The sequence below is a fragment of the Notolepis coatsorum genome, assembly GCF_963971535.1.
Source record: "Notolepis coatsorum genome assembly, contig: SUPER_7_unloc_1, whole genome shotgun sequence".
In the NCBI taxonomy this organism is placed as follows: Eukaryota; Metazoa; Chordata; class Actinopteri; order Aulopiformes; family Paralepididae; genus Notolepis; species Notolepis coatsorum.
Genome location: NW_028174880.1, coordinates 890,706 through 910,876, shown reverse-complemented (window position 1 = coordinate 910,876; position 20,171 = coordinate 890,706). Strand labels below are relative to the sequence as shown.

General features: G+C 41.3%; 1 long non-coding RNA gene across 2 annotated transcripts; it reads right to left on the bottom strand.

Moving 5' to 3' along the window:
* Positions 1–5,861: 5,861 nt before the first annotated feature.
* On the bottom strand, positions 5,862–16,517 carry LOC311232707. 2 transcript variants are annotated; one of them, XR_014619964.1, is made up of 4 exons: positions 16,465–16,517; positions 6,962–7,132; positions 6,206–6,342; positions 5,862–5,962 (listed from the first exon to the last, which is right to left on the bottom strand). It is a non-coding gene; the product is annotated as an uncharacterized lncRNA (long non-coding RNA). The 2 variants fall into 2 exon arrangements; XR_014619965.1 differs by having other exon boundaries at positions 6,962–7,123.
* Between the last annotated feature and the right edge of the window lie 3,654 nt (positions 16,518–20,171).

Here is a 20,171-nt window from a genome sequence, read left to right as displayed (position 1 = left end):
GGGTGGAGTGTAGGGTGGAGTAGGTCTGGAGTGTAGGTCTGGAGTGTAGGGGTGGAGTGTAGGGGTGGAGTGTAGGGTGGAGTGTAGGGTGGAGTGTAGGGTGGAGTGTAGGGGTGGAGTGTAGGGGTGGAGTGTAGGGGTGGAGTGTAGGGGTGGAGTGTAGGGTGGAGTGTAGGGTGGAGTGTAGGGTGGAGTGTAGGGGTGGAGTGTAGGGTGGAGTGTAGGGTGGAGTGTAGGGGTAGAGTGTAGGGTGGAGTGTAGGGTGGAGTGTAGGGTGGAGTGTAGGGTGGAGTGTAGGGTGGAGTGTAGGGTGGAGTGTAGGTCTGGAGTGTAGGGTGGAGTGTAGGGGTAGAGTGTAGGGTGGAGTGTAGCGGTGGAGTGTAGGGTGGAGTGTAGGGTGGAGTGTAGGGTGGAGTAGGTCGGTCAGGTAGGAAGGGGCCAACCCGTGCAGGGATTTGTAGGTGAGGAGGAGGATCTTGTAGGGATTCGGTAGATGATGTGGAGCCAGTGGAGTTTTTGCAGGGTGGGGGTGATGTGTTGCCAGATGGGGAAAACACAACAATGCAGCTAAAGTATACCACAAAGTACCCTAAAAATAACTCAAAGTACCCCAAAATACCCCAAAGTGCCTGGAAATATACCACAAAGTACCCCAAGTGCCCCCAAATATACCCTAAAATACCACAAAGTTTCACAAAATACCCCAAAGAACCTCAAAGTGCCCCAATGTCATATGGGACACTAAAACGAAAGATGAGCAGAATGAGCTATATTTAAAATGCTTGAAGGGTAAGATGGTACCTAAGGCTAAAACGATAAAATCTAATGATGTGAAGTTGAGCATTCCAGTGGAGTTTTTGCAGGGTGGGGGTGATGTGTTGCCAGATGGGGAAAACACAACAATGCAGCTAAAGCTACTTCTGAAGAATGAACGCTAGAAAATACAAACTGTGTCTTTTCCACTTACGCTGTCCTGCAGTGGGCTCCTGCAGAATGTGTCTCTGAAGGTCTGGGGACGTCTTGTGTCTCTTCAGGTGTCTCTCACAGTAGGAGGAGCTGCAGGTCTGACAGGTCTTCACTGCTTCCTTCTCAACGTCATCGTCCAAACAGACGTCACACAACACCAGCCCTGTGGAACCACACTTGAACACACCTGCACTGGGCAACCTGGACCTGGGGCACACAATAGTAACTGCTGTATTAGAAAGATTACATGATGTTGGCTTTGTTTATACCATCTGTTTTTATATAACCTGAATCTGGGGCAAAGATTCAAACAACTATAACGTTGGCTCTATAATTATTAGTATGTGTGTTTATATAACCTGAATCTGAGACACCATAGGAACACCTGTATCAGAACGATTCAGATGCAGGTTATAACCAAAGAATCAGATTTATACTAATGTCTGTTTTCCCTACAGTGATGCAGAAACTGACGTTTAATAATGATAGCAATATATTCAGTTCCTCCAGTCCAATAATTCTGTCCCAATATAGGCACACATGCAATAGAGAAGCTAGTATTTGCTCGAATTGAAGTTAAGTTCTTTTCTAAAGCCATGAAACATTAGGGCTCTATCTGAATAGCTATAGTTCTTGGAACAGCAGAGAGGTACACTCTCACAACATGCATGTTTGGTGACTAAAACTCTACTTATTTAATCTTGATAAATCAAATACAAATATCACACTTCATACAGTTGCTGTGGGTCTGGTTTACTAGGCTTCAGACTAAGTGAGATTTTAGGCTTACTAGGCTTCAGACTAAGTGAGATATTAGTCTTACTAGGCATCAGCCTAAGCAGTGGTGCAGTCGCGGTCACACCCGGTTACACGCCGTGTTACCACATCACTGAGGCAGAAGTACGCGCGATCGCGCACGGATGTGTACTCGCGTGTACGCGCACACAAAAATGCGCTGTATCCATTCGTTGTGACTAAGTACCCGGCCACCGTTTTACATAACAAAAAGCGCAGGTAGACTAAGTGTCTGGGTGTTGGCTATCTGAATGCATCTCCCCCTTCATTCTGTGTGACACAGGCAGTGGAGGTGAATACTAATGTGGCTCGGAATTCGTGATGGGGGTCTACCTGCTTATGATATTGAATCAAGCGTCTGTGCTGCGCGCCAGCTTCCCACGCGCACATTCACACAAATAGAGAGCAAGAAGAGCTTGTATGATAGAAAGATTGCACTTGCGTATATGCGCTTGTGTGTGTGCGTGCGTGTGTGTGTATAAATCAGTTATGTGCGCATGCACGTACCCGCGCATGCACGTGGCGTGGCGTGTTACCAGTTCCCATATTAGGACTGCACCACTGAGCCTAAGGGAGATTAGTCTTATTATAGGCTTCAGACCAAGGGAGATATTAGGCTTAGTGCACAGTAAATTTCACAGAGTAAATTTTGCAGAGTAAATTTTACTCAAACTACTCAACTACTACTACTCAAACTTACTAAAATGTTACTCAGTTTGAGTAAAATCTACTCTGCGAAATTTACTGTGTGTGTATACTCCACTTTCTATAACATATAAGTCATTCAAACCAAGTATGGCAATTCAAAGTAAATTGTTATTTAGAATTTGTACAGATTCAAATGTTAACATCTTGAAGGGCAGGGGAAACAGAAAGGAGCCTGTATTAAAATGTGGTTACTTGTATACGGTGCTTGTAGAGACAGTTGACACGTCAGGTGTGAAGCTCGTCCAGGACTGGAATACAAAAAAGGAACAGAACGTGTTGTTTTCTAAAAGATACCAACATCAATACTGTGCTAAAGTTTGACCAAAGTAGAATTCCCATACGTCACAGTCAAATCTATTTAGATAACGTGGGGTTTATTATCTTTATGACATTGTAACAGCAACCTCTTATCTATTGGTTTCATTCGGTTGTCTCCGGGTAAAATTTCCAAAGGTTTATAATTTTTTTTTAAATGTAAAAAAAAAAACGAAGGAAATGTATATTATTGCACAGAAGATTATAGCTTGAGACATTTAAATCAAAGTACCGTACTATATTAACGATGGCAACTTTCTCAGTAATTACACACTACACAATTACACATTATTATTACACTATGAATTGAAAATGGGGGACCCTGATGTAAACAAGACAAACGTCTTTCTCTGGTCTGCAACACCTTAACAATTGTGTGTATTGAGCCGTATACTGTATTGTACCCATTCTGCAATCTGTTAAATAAAGTTTTCATTCATTCATTCATTCATTCATTCATTCATTCAATGCTATAGCATCTCTTCGTGGTAATTAATCCACGCTATCAAAACTTAATTTGCCAATGATATATACAGTGTATATGCAGGTCAGGAAGATGCCAACAGAAATACTCACGTCATTACTCTGGTATACTCTGCACAAGGTCACCTCTCCAAGGATGCCAAACCACGGGTAGAGGGGTTCAGTGAACGTGGTGTTGTAGGTGTGAAGGTGGGTCCGTGTGTCGTCATCAGCGGAGACCTGGTAGAATGACAGGCGGCCAGCGGGCCGGTCCAGATACACTCCGAGTCTGTAGAGGGGGGGGCGGGGACCCGGGACTAACACGGAGTCTTCTCCACGGTTGTGATGGAAAGTAAAGAGAGAACCAGCCCCGACAGGAAGAATCCTACAGAACCAGAGTTTGTCGCTGCTGCTTCTGTCGCTCAGGTCTCGCCCTTCTTTCCTGTCGATGCTCTCGTACGCCACTCCTACATCAACATATCCCCCGACCTCTACCTCCCAGTACCAGCGTCCAGTCAGACTCTCTCCACACAGCACTTCAAAACTGCGGTCAAATCTCTCCGGGCGATCAGGATATATCTGCAGCTCATCTGTCCACCTCGCTCTTCTGTTCCCCTCGGACAGTAAGATCATCTTATTTACTGTGTTGGGATCCATTGTGAGTCGACGGTCATCTAAACAAGAAATAACAAATAAAAGTGATGATGACTAATCAGAAGTTGTAACAGTCACACACACAACATGTGCGCGTTATTATATTTGTGTTGTTATTATTGTGACGCGAGTGAGCGCGGGTGATGATGACGTCAGGAGGAGCAGCAGGGACCCACGCGGGTCATTATTGGTGCGCGCGCGCGCGTGCACACAGGAACGCGCTGCACGCGCACTACTTTGCATAACAACGCGGCCGGTCGTCACGTGTTCAAATACCTTCTTCTCCAGATACATTCTGCGAAACTGGTGAATGAAATGTGTTACGTTCCGCTCGTAGAGGCGATTGGGCATTAACCCTGTAATGACCCTAACCCATTTTATATTGTATCCACTATTGTGTGTTCCATATGGTTGTATATCGACTGTCCTGATGAATTGAAAATGGGGGACCCTGATGTAAACAAGACGAAAGTCTTTCTCTGGTCTGCATCCCCTTAACAATTGTGTGTATTGAGCTGTACTGTATTGTACCCATTCTGCAATCTGTTAATAAAGTTTTCAATCAATCAATCAATCAATCAATCAATCAATCAATCAATCAATCAATCAATTCAAAACTGTGATCAGTTACTTATATAACAGAAGCACTTTACGGTGCCTGATTATTAACCCTGTGTCCCCTGTAACTATAATCTGATCATGCTTTTATCTAATACAGTTGTTACTCTTTTGTACCCCGGCTGTGCAGTTGGTTATTGAAGGGCATTTTGACAAACAGCAGTTTTCCCTGCTAATGATCATATAACCCACGTTTTTATTACATTATTATTTAGGTGCAGACTTATTGCAGAGTGCCATGTTTGTCACTCTGGAGGGGGGGGGGGGGGGGGGGGGGGGGTGCAGTTAGGTTGCATTCTTAATTTGGTTCGGTTTGCTTTCACACAGCGATTTGTCAAGTGCACCAAACTTTCTGAACAATGTCACGCGATCGAAAAGTAACCCGGGAGTGAATTGTTTCGTGCTTTAAACATGATTTGTGCAGTCTTAAATTCAGCCAGGTCCCTGAGTTTCATGGCATGTGATTTTAAAAACAGTGTGTTTGTGTGTTCCAGATATCCTACCTTATTGATAATCCCAATTGCTCTTTTTTGTAGTGTGCATAATGGTTTTAAGTTACTTTTATAAGTGTTACCCCAAATCTCCACACAGTAGTTCAGATATGGTAGTATTTATTAGTGAGCAATATAGAATGTACAGTGATTTATCCCCGCAGATGAATGTAACCTTCTGAGTCTGGGCAAATAACACCTCCATGCAGTCCTTCAATGCTGAATCTGGAGCTCTATATATACACAACTGACAATCACGTTTCTTTGCTTTTCCATGCTAACAAATAAAAACTCAAAAGTATTAATTATAATTCTTCTTCTTCTTCTTCTTATTATTATTATATTGAAACATAGCAGCAAATAACTCAGTAGTGCAATACTGAACAGAGACTAGCAAAGTAAGATTTTCATTGTATGGCAAACTGTCTGTTTAACTGTGCACATGACTATAAACAATCTTGAATCTTGAATCCTCTCATGTTCCCATTCGACTTCATATCAATAGGGTTTAGCTTTGTCAACAACACAGGGAAGTTCTACAAACAGGCCAGAGGATGTGCATACTGTATGAGTAAATTAACTATACATTAATTACAAATGTTATGTATAGTTAGTATACATTAATACATTACATTCAAATTAATATATAGTTATATTAACTATACTTCATAAAATGTATTTTTCTTTTTATTTGCTCACACAATATCTTAACAATATAACACAAAAGTAGCCACTGCAGCCGTTATCACAAGCTCTTCTGTGTTCACATAACTTTCCCAAAACTGACTTGTGATCTAGATTCTAAGTTACCTAAACCAGTTTGTCAATTTTAAAAGCTCAGAGGACGGAACGGCTTTATTTGTTTATATTTTTTTATTGACAAGGAGGTAGGGAAGAATAGATAGGTGGATGGATGGAGGAACAGCTATGCAGTGCCAGCTGGACTCCTTCCCCTGAGAGAGAGAGAGCGAGAGCGAGAGCGAGAGCGAGAGCGAGAGCGAGAGAGAGAGAGAGAGAGAGAGAGCGAGGGCGAGAGCGAGAGAGAGATCATTTGTCAATTGAATATGCTACAACATCTGAATCATATACCTATTACCTGCCACAGACATCACAGAAGGGTTAGTTTTGATTAATTTCTCTAATGGTCTCTACTGTAAACCCATTTGCATTTCCCAGAGAATGTTGGCCAACTTTACCTTCATAGGAAACTGCCTGCTTAAAATGGACCTCTCAACCTTGTTCGTTTGAATAAGGATGTATTGCAGAAAGGGCAATGAAAGTGCTGGCAGCATGTGGTGCATCAAGATTCACCATTTTTAATGGTGATATGCATCTAGAAAAAGAAAGGGCCTAATTGGTCAAATTGAACATTCTTATATGATTCCACATACATAACTTTGACCACAAGACAACCTGACATACCCACATATAGCTCATAGTCTTATGCATATTGCACATAGGTTGTGTATAATACTGTAAAATAGCTTAGACATAGCCTACTTGCATAGAATAGTCATGTATAATAATGTATAATATTGCTGGCTGTACAATACTGCTGTACAATACTGCTGTATGCCTATAATACTGCTGTTAATATCCAGTATACACATACATGTAATATTCACCATTCCTTATTTACTTCATCATATCTTATCATACATTTACTTATCATATCCACATACTGTATAGCAAGAGTATACCCTTACCATATATTTAGGCAGTAAGTAAGTAAGGCAATTGAAATATAACAGAACGTTAAACTAATGTTGGACTAACGATTAGTCTTGCAGGTTAATACTTAGGCTACGGTCGTTGAAGTCAGTGCCATTAGACACAATAATTATTATATCTCAATCCCTTGCGCCATCATAGTTAATTTGGTTGTCAAATTCTCCTATATTTATATTCCTTTTTAGTTATTAAAGTGTTAGTTATGCACTAACGTTACTTACTTTCGATTGTTTTCGCACGTTCCTCACAGTCTCGTGCACAGAGACCAAGCTGCAATACTCCAACCACAGCGCGGACCTCACAGCGCGGCCCCCAAAGCGCGGCCCTGGGAGCCTTGCTCTCCGGCTGTGCAGCTGGATGCTTCTCAACGATGTGGCTTGTGTCTGTGAAAACTATTTGTTGATTATGTACATTGAATGAATGCTGTATGACCAGGCATTGTAATTTCATAGCCCTGATTCAATGTTTTTAATAATAAATGGGTGTGGAGTAAATTCCAAAAGCGACAACGTCTGATTATCTACTTGCTAAGCTATCCTGGTGCGGTTATTTCATGCTGACAAGTTGACGTCACACAGCCAGACATGTAACAAAGTGTGTGTGTGTGTAACAAAGTGTATGTGTGTGTGTGTGTCTGTGTGTGTGTGTGTGTGTGTGTGTGTGTGTGTGTGTGTGTGTGTGTGTGTGTGTGTGTGTGTGTGTGTGTGTGTGTGTGTGTGTGTGTGTGTGTGTGTGTGTGTGTGTGTGTGTGTGTGTGTGTGTGTGTGTGTGTGAAGCATCTGGTGTGTCTATGTGGGTAGCTTCCATTTACATTTACATTTACATTTAGTCATTTAGCTGACGCTTTTATCCAAAGCGACTTACAAGTTCTGTACGACAAGCCATCAGGAAGAGCACAACTCTATCAGCTGAGTAACAATGTTCATCAAAGTGTTGAGTGCTACAGTGTAGGTTAGTTTATTAGGACAAGTGCATGACAGTATGGTTAGTTAGGGTTAGATTTTTTTTTTTTTTTTTTTTTAATTCAGATAATGGTTGAAGAAGTGAGTCTTTAGTCGACGGCGAAAGATTGGACGTGTTTCGGCTGTCCTAACTGGGGTGGGTAGTTCATTCCACCATTGTGGGGCAAGGACTGAGAATAGGCGACTTCTCTTTGATGACCCTCCCGGAGCTTGGATAGGAGTAGGTCTGAGGCGGCCAGAAGATGCAGAGCGTAGGGGTCTTGAGGGTGTGTAGTTAGAGACCATTGACCGGAGGTAGGCGGGAGCAGTTCCCTTTGCCGCACGGTATGCTAGGTCAAGGGCCTTGAAGCGGATTCGTGCAGCAATGGGGAGCCAGTGCAGGTCCCTAAGAAGTGGGGTGACATGGGCCGACTTCGGTAGGTTTGAGATCAGGCGGGCCGCTGCGTTCTGAATGAGTTGAAGAGGCTTGGTGGCAGTGGCCGGGAGGCCAGCGAGCAGTGCGTTGCAGTAGTCAAGGCGGGAGATGACTGTTGATTGGACGAGGAGTTGGGTGGCTTCTTTTGTCAGGAAGGGGCGTATCCTTCTGACGTTGCTCAGGAGGAATCGGCAGGTTCTGGTTGTCGCTGCGATGTGAGCAGAGAAGTTCAACTGGTCGTCGAGGACAACACCAAGGTTCTTGGCGGTCGGGGACGCGGTCACAGCTGCATTCTCGACTGTGATGGAAAGGTCGGTCAGGGGGGAGGATTTGGCCGGCAGGTGGAGCAATTCTGTTTTGCTTAGGTTCAGTTTGAGGTGGTTGGTCGTCATCCAGGCGGAGATGTCGGACATGTTGTGTTAATTACATCCTAATTAAATGATAAGGTAACAGTCCCTATAAAACAAGATGTTGTGTTAATTACATCCTAATTAAATGATAAGGTAACAGTCCCTATAAGACAAGTGTGAGAGTCTCTTTGCGTGTGCGTGTGTGTGTGTGTGTGTGTCCGTGCGTGCGTGCGTGCGTGTGTGTGTGTGTGTGTGTGAAGCATCCGGTGTGTGTCTGTGTGTGTAGCTTCCGGTGTGAGTCTCTTTGTGTGTGTGCATGTGTGTGTGAAGCATCCGGTGTGAGAGTCTCTTTGCGTGTGCGTGTGCGCGCGCGCGCGCGTGTGTGTGTGTGTGTGTGTGTGTGTGTGTGTGTGTGTGTGTGTGTGTGTGTGTGTGTGTGTGTGTGTGTGTGTGTGTGTGTGTGTGTGTGTGAAGCATCCAGTGTTTGAGTCTCTGTGTGTTTTCATCCACACAAGTTTACAAGCTCACACACATGTTTGGTGACTAAAACTCTACTTTTTTAATCCTGTTAAATCAGATAGAAATATTACACTTCATACAGATGCTGTGGGTCTGTGTGTAACAACATGGATCTGAACCTGGTCCCCCACATGGGAAACCGCACATCAACCAGATGTTATTAACCAGAGATATTAGTCTTACTAGGCTTCAGACTAAGGGAAATATTAGGCTTACTAGGCTTCAGACTAAGGGAGATATTAGTCTTACTAGGCTTCAGACTAAGGGAGATATCAGGATAAGGCTTCAGACTAAGGGAGATATTAGTCTTACTAGGCTTCAGACTAAGGGAGATATTAGTCTTCCTAGGCTTCAGACTAAGGGAGATATTAGTCTTACTAGGCTTCAGACTAAGGGAGATATTAGGCTTACTAGGCTTCAGACTAAGGGAGATATTAGTCTTACTAGGCTTCAGACTAAGGGAGATATTAGTCTTACTAGGCTTCAGACTAAGGGAGATATCAGGCTTACTAGGCTTCAGACTAAGGGAGATATTAGTCTTACTAGGCTTCAGACTAAGGGAGATATCAGGATTAGGCTTCAGACTAAGGGAAATATTAGTCTTACTAGGCTTCAGACTAATGGGAGATATTAGTCTTACTAGGCTTCAGACTAAGGGAGCCATCAGGCTTACTAGGCTTCAGACTAAGGGAGATATTAGTCTTACTAGGCTTCAGACTAAGGGAGATATCAGGATTAGGCTTCAGACCAAGGGAGATATTAGTCTTACTAGGCTTCAGACTAAGGGAGATATTAGTCTTACTAGGCTTCAGACTAAGGGAGATATTAGTCTTACTAGGCTTCAGACTAAGGGAGATATCAGGCTTACTAGGCTTCAGACTAAGGGATATATTAGTCTTACTAGGCTTCAGACTAAGGGAGATATCAGGATTAGGCTTCAGACTAAGGGAGATATTAGTCTTACTAGGCTTCAGACTAAGGGAGATATCAGGATTACTAGGCTTCAGACTAAGGGAGATATCAGGCTTACTAGGCTTCAGACTAAGGGAGATATCAGGCTTACTAGGCTTCAGACTAAGGGAGATATTAGTCTTACTAGGCTTCAGACTAAGGGAGATATTAGTCTTACTAGGCTTCAGACTAAGGGAGATATTAGTCTTACTAGGCTTCAGACTAAGGGAGATATCAGGATTAGGCTTCAGACTAAGGGAGATATTAGTCTTACTAGGCTTCAGACTAAGGGAGATATCAGGATTACTAGGCTTCAGACTAAGGGAGATATCAGGCTTACTAGGCTTCAGACTAAGGGAGATATTAGTCTTACTAGGCTTCAGACTAAGGGAGATATCAGGCTTACTAGGCTTCAGACTAAGATGAACAACGGGAAACTAAGATGAACCCTGGACACTCGCATGCCTTTACCTCAAGACTATACAGAGACACACTTTTCTGATAGCCTCACCCAAACCCTAACCTTAACCACACTGTCACTGTAAACTAACCATAACCCTAACCACACTGTTACCTTAAACTAACCTTAACCACACTGTTACCTTAAACTAACCTTAACCCTAACCACACTGTTACCTTAAACTAACTATAACTTAACCCTAATCCTAACTGATAAAAGAACCAACGCGTATTTGTGTCAGCAGTAGAACAACTTTAGATCTGATCGTGGTATCTGATTCAGAGAAGATTAGCCAGTCAGGAGTGTTAGCCTATGGCCTCAGTGAGCATATGGTCATATTGTACCCGCAAACGCACTAAAGCTCCCCACGCTCAAAGGGATTATGTAAAAACAAGGACAATGAAACACTATTCAAAAGACCACTTCATTGAATCACTGAGTGAGATAAATTGGATGGACATACTGAGCAGTAAAGACGTAGATGAGGCATGGAATCTCTTTAAAGAGACATTTCTATCAGTGCTGGATTTACTGGCTCCAATTAAACACATTGGGGTAAAGCAGAACACTGCCAAACTAAATTACTCAGGAGATATTGGAGTCCATCAGGAGTAGAGACAGAGCCCTTATCAGGTTCAAAAGAACAAATCACAACAAGACTATTACGATTATGTCAGACTAAGATAATAATTGGGAGCATTTGTGCGAGTGCAAATAATTGTTCTGGTGCGACCTCCTCCCCCCCTCCCCGAACGTCCCTTTCTCTGTACATTCGCTAGTTTGTACACTCAGTATGTGCCTTGTGAGTTGACAGTGACCATTCTAACCAATCAAACGTGAGCTTGACGTTCTTACCTTTAATGCTGATTTTAGATTGGTTAAGATTAGCCTTCAATCACTCCCTTTCGTGGTCTGTCCGCCATGTGGCGGGTAACAAAATAGTAATGTAAAATAATTAAAACTGCAGTGTGTTTTGGTCTTACGACAGGCCTAATTTGTGGCTTGTTTACCGACGTCACATCCGCTACTCTTCTGTCCTGACTGCCCGTGGCGCCTGCTTGCACTGTAAGGAGCTAGCGTTAGCTGCTATGACGTTAAATGGGTTACAAATATGTGGAACTATGGAAGGAGTAAGCCGACCGCTAAAAAGAAAACCCACCGCGGCAGCGAGAGCGAGACCACCTAACAAAAGAAAGTTTCGAGAGGAGTGGTAGTTTGGAGATAGCGGTGTTTCAAGAGACTGGCTACAGTATGACGCTGGGCTGTAGTGATGAGTTGTTCTGTGTGCCGCAAGTATGTCAAAAGGAAAAACAGAAACAACACGTTTGTCATCGGTAGTAAATCAATGAAGCTGGAATCCATTCGTGACCATGAACAGAGCCATTGTCACATTGGCTGCATCTCTGTATCCCGGATTAAATCGGCGCCTCTCCTCAAGACCCTCTGTGGCTAGGCTAACAGCCATGTCAGAGCTACACTTTCTAACAACCTGCCCACTGTACCAAGATATTAGATACTTCCCATGAATTGCAAACACCCAAAGAGAGTTTGAAAACATGACAAATAACGGAAAACTCCCATACCTACTGGGTGGAGTACAGCAATGTGCAACTGTACAGAAAAGGACATCCAATACAACCACCATAAAGGCCGTCAATCATGCAAGTATTCCTGCACTACCTGTACTGTACTGATCTCTGTACATATACCTGACAAAAAAGCACATACCTTTAAATACACTTGAAAGACTGCTGCTGTTTCTGAACGTTATATTAAGTTATCGGTACTTACTTACATGTACACATAGACGGGATGGGTCAAGTGCAGAGACTCAATCGCATCGGCGACTGAGAAAAAGACAATGCATGTGTGTGTGTGTGTGTGTATCCCAGTGTGTGTGTGCCGCTCCCATTGCATGTCCAGTTCGTTGCATGCCGAATAAAGACCCCTAAAGAGGTCCTGCATTATTATTATTATTATTATTATTATTATTATTATTATTATTATTATTATTATTATTATTATTATTATTATTATTATTATTATTATTATTATTATTATTATTATTATTATTATTATTATTATTATATATCCTTATATGTGTCATATGTACAGTATATGTGTGTTATCTTTTGAGTTAGTCTTTACATTTGATATATATATGTGACACAAAAATGTGTTTTTTCTTGGGCCGGTAAGAAATATACTTGGCGGGTAGATTTTCCCCATCTACCACTGGCTGGTGAGTCAAAAAGTTAATTCCAAGGCGGTTAGGTGGCCGAGCGGAGATTGCGTTCGTCACCAGCCCCGGAGCTGTGAGCTCGATTCGCCTGTTCGAATCCAGCTCACAGCTCCGGGGTTGTCACCAGCTTGGCTGGCCGTCTGCACTGATACAATTGGCTGTATCAGAGGGTGGGAGAAGCTGGCGGGGTGGGTCCGGGTCGTTGTAAACAGCGACTCCTACAGTTCGGTCGGGGCGCCTGCTAAGCGCGGATTGGACGTGAGGGGGATAGTGTGGTCCTCCCACACGCTACGCCCTCTCAATGAGAATCCGCGCTGCCAGGTGAAAAGAAGCGGTGATTGGCTGGACGTGTGTCGGAGGAAGCACGTGGTAGCCTCCACTCTCCCAAATGATCTGACTGTGGGGGGTAAGTGCGCAGCGACCAGGAAGGGACTGGGAATTGGCATACGACTAACATTGGGATGGGAGAAAATCGGAGGAAAATGGAGGGGGAAAAAGACCAAAAAAAAAAAAAAAAAAAAAAAGTTAATTCCAGGCCCTGATTACATATATATTGTTGGTGCTCCTTACATTTTGGTGGGTGGTCCTAAATCTTTGCTGGTGCTCCTAAATTTTTGCTGGTGCTCCAAACCTTTTGAAGTTGGGAGCACCAGTGCTACCAAGTAAAAAAGTTTATTTCGAGCCCTGTATGATACTTTTTCCTAATAAAATCGAATAAAATAAAAAATTCAAAAAAATAACCACACTATTACCTTAAATGAACCATAACCTTTACACTAATTTTCTATCTTAAGCATAACCGTTAAAGGTTCAAATGAATCTTCATCATAGTATTGCTGTGTTTGTATCAGCATGGGTGTCTAGTGGTGAGAGAACTCGCCCGTGATCATAATCATTGTTTGTTCGACTCCTGGTCGAGTTGTTTGTTATGGACTTTCGCCGATACTTATTTTATTACTTATGGTTATAACATAATGTACATGTACCTTTTTTCCTGTGGTAAATTAGTACTTTATTTACGTTTTCTGATGAGAACGTGTTGCTATTTTCGCGGTGAGCAATCAGTCATCTCAAACAAGCCTATTATCAAGCACTAGCGCAGCAACATGCCACCAAAATGATCATGTGTGTAGCTGCTCTTTATACGGTCCACCATTGTTCTGTCAAAACAATAAAAAATGTTGATGAGTAAAATTATCAAACATGTCAAATCCTTACATTTCTTCAGCAGCTGTGTGTTGATCCAAGCAGCATAAAGAAAACACATTTAATCAGTAAATAAAACTACTCCTTCCTCCAAACCAAAGCCTTGTTGCTACACTGAAGGGATTTTAGATGATAACCCATAACTCTGTATGATAGCATGTACAATAATGTACAATTTATTCTTACGGTATATATATCTATCCATATCTGTCTGTACATGCCTACATATAACCATTTTTACACATCTATAGATAGTGGATACTATATCTATATCTGTACATATCCCTTACCTACTCGTACTAGTTACGCTGCTGGCCAGTATGACTTACTACCATAGTGTCTTTATACCTGTAACACTGTACATATTAATACTACAAGTCTGTACATAAATCTGATTAGTACTATTACTCAGTACTGTATGTAGTACTCATTTATATATTGTATACCCAGTTTAAATCACTTGTGCATTACTATTGCACTTTACTGTTACATTTGCACTCTGGTTGGATGCCAAACGTCTTTTCAATGTACTGTACTTGTGCTGTATGATGACAATACATTTGAATCTAATCGAATAGCTTTTCATGTGGGTTCATGTCATTCTTGCCTTGATATGAGTTCATGAATTTGAACCTCTAGAGCAGGGGTAGGCAACCATAGGCACGCGTGCCTGCATAGGCACGCGGGGGCATTTTCATTGGCACAGGGGGCAGCATTAAAAGAAAATTATAATATTTTTTTTATATTTTTTTTACTATAATATTTTTTTTTGAAATATTATAGTGAAATATTTTGCACTGTTCTCGCATTTATCTTGTTGAAATCCTCCCACAGGTTCTTTTTTGTAAGTCGACTGTTTTGCACACCCCTATGACAGCTATACAGCTGTTCCCATGGTGCTCAGCTGTCAGCAGTCAGCTGGCCTCCCGCGCCCGCGCGCAGTTCCCAGGTAATCACACAGTGCTGCGGTTGCATTCTGTATGTGCCGTCTTTCATGATGGCAACCCCCGCTAAGAAAGTTAAAGCAAAGGAAATTCGGGCATTCCAGCCCTCGTGGACAGACGACTACGGGTTTGTGTGTCAGAAGGACCGTGCTGTGTGTACTTTATGTTTAGAAAATGTAGTTTGCAGAACGTCAGGTGTGAAACGCCATTTTGAGACGAAGCATCAAAAAAGTTTCAAAGATCAGGCGGATAAGGCAGAATCGATTAAACGTGCCGTGGCCAGGTATGGAAAGCAAGCCAGCACCCTCAAAGTGTTCACGACTGCTAAAAACCACGCAACTGAAGCAAGCTATCGCATAGTTCATTGCATTGCGAAATGTGGAAAGCCATTCACTGATATCAAGGAGGCTTTTCTCTGTAGCTCAGATGTTTTGTTTGAAGGCTTGCCAAACAAAGAGACAATCAAATCAAGGATAAAAGATATCCCCATGTCAGCTCGAAGTGTCGAGCGACGCATCAACGAAATGTCAGAAAATATCAGAGAACAGCAAACAGCTGGATTAAAAGATGCTCCGGTGTGCATCTTAAAGTGACCAACTACAGCCCCCAGATAACAGAGCGGTGTGCAGCTTAAAGTGACCAACTACAGCCCCAGATAACAGAGCGGTGTGCAGCTTAAAGTGACCAACTACAGCCCCAGATAACAGAGCGGTGTGCAGCTTAAAGTGACCAACTGCAGCCCCCAGATAACGGAGCTCAGTAAAGCAGAACTGTTTGTCTGCATTGCACCCCCGCCCCAACTCAGATTTAGGGTTGATACAACCATCATAATAATATTGTTAATAATAACAATAACAATAATGATGTAATAATGTAAAAATTATCATTAAGAATACCTGATTATGAGATTTTTTTTTTACGATGCATGGAATATTGTTGAGGCACACTAAATCAAATCAAATCAAATCAAATTTATTTATAGGGCCCGACAACACACGTTAATGTCCCCATGGGCCGTACACGTCTTCTTTAAACAAGTCAAGAAGAAAACATAACAATAAGTCAAGATAAGAACAAGAACACCATAAGGTCCAAACATTTTTAGATGAATGCAAATAAATGAAAGAATGCAAGCACTCCCAGACATACCCCACGCGAAGGTAAGGAAAAACTCACTAAAACCTAACAATAGGGAAAAAAGCTCCACAGGCAGTGTGGAGGAGAGAAACCTTAGAAGGGCCATTCAAGGGGGGATCTCCCTTCTTAAATGTTGGTGATAGTAGTGTTGCAGACTGACAGTTGGTAAGCATGCACTCATGTGTGTAGTGAAACACAGATGAGTGCATGCAATAGCAACTGTACATTTTGAAAGATTAAAGATAGAGCTAATAGCGATAGCAACTGAACATTTTGAAAGATTAAAGATAGAGTTGATAGCGGATCTATTTGAGGCACAGGGGCGACGCAAAGAGGGTCTAGTAGTTACAACACTAACACTAGTTACAACTATATTTCAAACAGGCACTCCATGTCAAAAAGGTTGCTGACACCTGATCTATACCATGGAGACCCTGTGTATCAACACGAATAAACATGTTGCACTAAACATTGCAATGGGGAATATTCCACCTAGTAATAATAAAAAAGCAATAAACATCCATAATAAGTCTCTCACCTGTCTGGGTCATTTCTTGACCTGGATGTCCCAGGCAAATCATTGCTGTAGACAATGACATGTAAAAATACATTATTTTCAACTTTTATGAACAGTTATAACTAAACAAAAGCACTAATAATAATAATAATAATAATAAGTCTCTCACCTGTCTTGGTTAGCCCTCCTTCCATGTCTCGCCTGCACTGAACTGGTTGAAGGCAGTTCTTCTGCTCCTTGCTCCTCACTGTAGAAAACAATAAAAAGCACATTATTTTCAACATTCAACAAGGAATCTCTTATCTTATACAGCACACAGCACAGCACATATACACATATTTACAATCCAAAGAGTGTTTATCATGTACATTTATCATGTACATTCATCATGTACACCTATCATGTACATTTATCATGTACACTTATCATGCACACTTATCATGTACACTTATCATGTACACTTATCATGTACACTTATCCTGTACACTTATCATGTACACTTATCATGTACACTTATCCTGTACACTTATCCTGTACACTTATCATGTACAATCATCATGTACACTTATCATGCACACTTATAATGTACACTTAGCATGTACACTTGTCATGTACATTCATCATGTACATTCATCATGTACACTTATCATGTGCATTCATCATGTACACTTATCATGTGCATTCATCATGTACACTTATCATGTGCATTCATCATGTACACTTATCATGTGCAAGCCTTTCTTTGCAAACCCAACAAGTACAGTAAGAGTGTGACTGACTAAACAAAAGATGGATCGTCAACATCTGAATCATCTGAAGATTCTTCAGATGATGTATCCTCCCCTAGCAGTTCTCTCATGTCCTCTTCTCCAGCATAGAGAGAGAGCTCCACATTGGCACAGAGCAGACACGCTCACCTCGCCTCATGTTAGCACCGGATAGCTACTACTAAAACTACTACTACTACTACTACTACTACTACTACTACTACTACTACTACTACTACTACTACTACTACTACTACTACTACTACTACTACTACTACTACTACTACTGCTACTACTCCTCCTACTACTACTACTACTACTACTACTACTACTACTACTACTGCTACTGCTACTGCTACTACTGCTACTGCTACTACTACTACTACTACTACTGCTACTGCTACTGCTACTACTACTACTACTACTACTACTACTACTATACTACTACTACTACTACTACTACTACTACTACTGCTGCTGCTGCTACTACTACTACTACTACTACTACTACTACTACTACTACTACTACTACTGCTACTGCTACTACTACTACTAATACTACTACTACTACTACTACTGCTACTACTACTGTTATAAGTCGAACTACTAAAGCTAAAGTTTTGCTGGCTGGAAAAACGTGTGTGTTCCTCAGAAATTATCTTGTGAACGGATTCTCTCTCACTTTCGTTCTTCTTCTACTCTTCTTTTCTCGCAGTCAACTTCCGCCTCTCTCGCCTCTCTCGGCTCAAATAAGGGACTAAACACGTTTCGCAATTATGCCACATCAATGTGGAACGCCCTACCCAAAGCTGTAAAGGAATGTGGATCACTACCCACTTTCAAAACCTCTCTCAAGGGACACCTACGGGAGACTGCAATTCAACACTGGCCCCTGTAAATATCCTAACCCAACCCCCTCCAATGTACAGTCATTTACCTAGTATGGTTTTGTCAATAGTCCAATGTACAATTTTGTTTGTTTGTACAGTGTCTCCCCCCCCCCCCTCAATGTACAGTTTTGCTTGTTTATACAGTGTGCCCCCCCCCCCCCCCAACCACCTCCAATGTAAATGACCCAGTATGGTTGTCAATATCCCAATGTACCCAACCCCCCCCCACCCAACCTCCTCCAATGTACAGTTTCTACGTCAAATGTATATACTCCCTTTTCTTGACTCCTTCTGTATCACAAACAGTACTGTATTTGCAAATCTGGTATGTCATAAATGTATAGATGTAGCAGTACTGACTATCTGTATGTCATGTATGTCATATATGTCCTGATGAATTGAAAATGGGGGACCCTGATGTAAACAAGATGAAAGTCTTTCTCTGGTCTGCATCCCCTTAACAATTGTGTGTATTGAGCTGTACTGTATTGTACCCATTCTGCAATCTGTTAATAAAGTTTTCAATCAATCAATCAATCGGCACTTCCGTCCAGTTTTTTTCCGTTTGATTGTAGCACAAGAAATGGCCAAGATATTGATACAAATGCAACGCCTGTAAAATTAAATCTGGCACATTTTACGCATGCATACAAGTTTATTTAGCATCGAATTGAAATGATCCTGGTTCAGTTATTTATTGTTTTATCAACACCAAATAAAAAGTAGCGTGTAACTTCCGGTCTAGAGTAACTTCCTATGTAAAAAAAAACCTGGAAAAAGACTACAATTCCCAGGCAGACCACGTCAAACAATTGACGTCATTCTATCGCGCCCGCGATATCAGCATCGCCGTAGAGTTGCCAATATCGGCCGATAATATCGGACATCCCTAATTGTAACCTATGATATTATTCTAACCCTTTATTCTTCCTCATTTTGGTTTGTCTCCTCCTCCCAGAGCGTTCGCCCCACACACACGTGTCAGGTGTCAAAGAGACCGGCCTGCTCCAACTCCAGCTGCTATTAAAAGACTCAACGTGTTTTTGCAAGATATTTTGTAAATCAAGATGTTTTGTAAATCAAGATGTTTTGTAAATCAAGATGTTTTGTAAATCAAGATGTTTTGTAAATCAAGATGTTTTGTAAATCAAGATGTTTTGTAAATCAAGATGTTTTGTAAAGCGTGACAGTGGCAACAGTTTTTCTGCACAGATTTGGCAAATTCATGGACTTTCAATCTAATTTTGACAGCAACACATACTGTAGCTACACAGTATATATGGATATATTGGTACATACTGTAGCTACACGGTACATATAGATATATTGGTACATACTGTAGCTACACAGTATATATAGATATATCAGTACATACTGTAGCTACACAGTACATATAGATATATTAGTACATACTGTAGCTACACGGTACATATAGATATATTGGTACATACTGTAGCTACACAGTATATATAGATATATCAGTACATACTGTAGCTACACAGTACATATAGATATATTAGTACATACTGTAGCTACACGGTACATATATATATATTAGTACATACTGTAGCTACACAGTACATATAGATATATTAGTACATACTGTAGCTACACAGTACATATATATATATTAGTACATACTGTAGCTACAAAGTACATATAGATATATTAGTACATACTGTAGCTACACGGTACATATAGATATATTAGTACATACTGTAGCTACACAGTACATATAGATATATTAGTACATACTGTAGCTACACAGTACATATAGATATATTAGTACATACTGTAGCTACACAGTACATATAGATATATTAGTACATACTGTAGCTACACAGTACATATAGATATATTAGTACATACTGTAGCTACACAGTATATATAGATATATCAGTACATACTGTAGCTACACAGTACATATAGATATATTAGTACATACTGTAGCTACACAGTACATATAGATATATTAGTACATACTGTAGCTACACAGTACATATAGATATATTAGTACATACTGTAGCTACACGGTACATATAGATATATTAGTACATACTGTAGCTACACA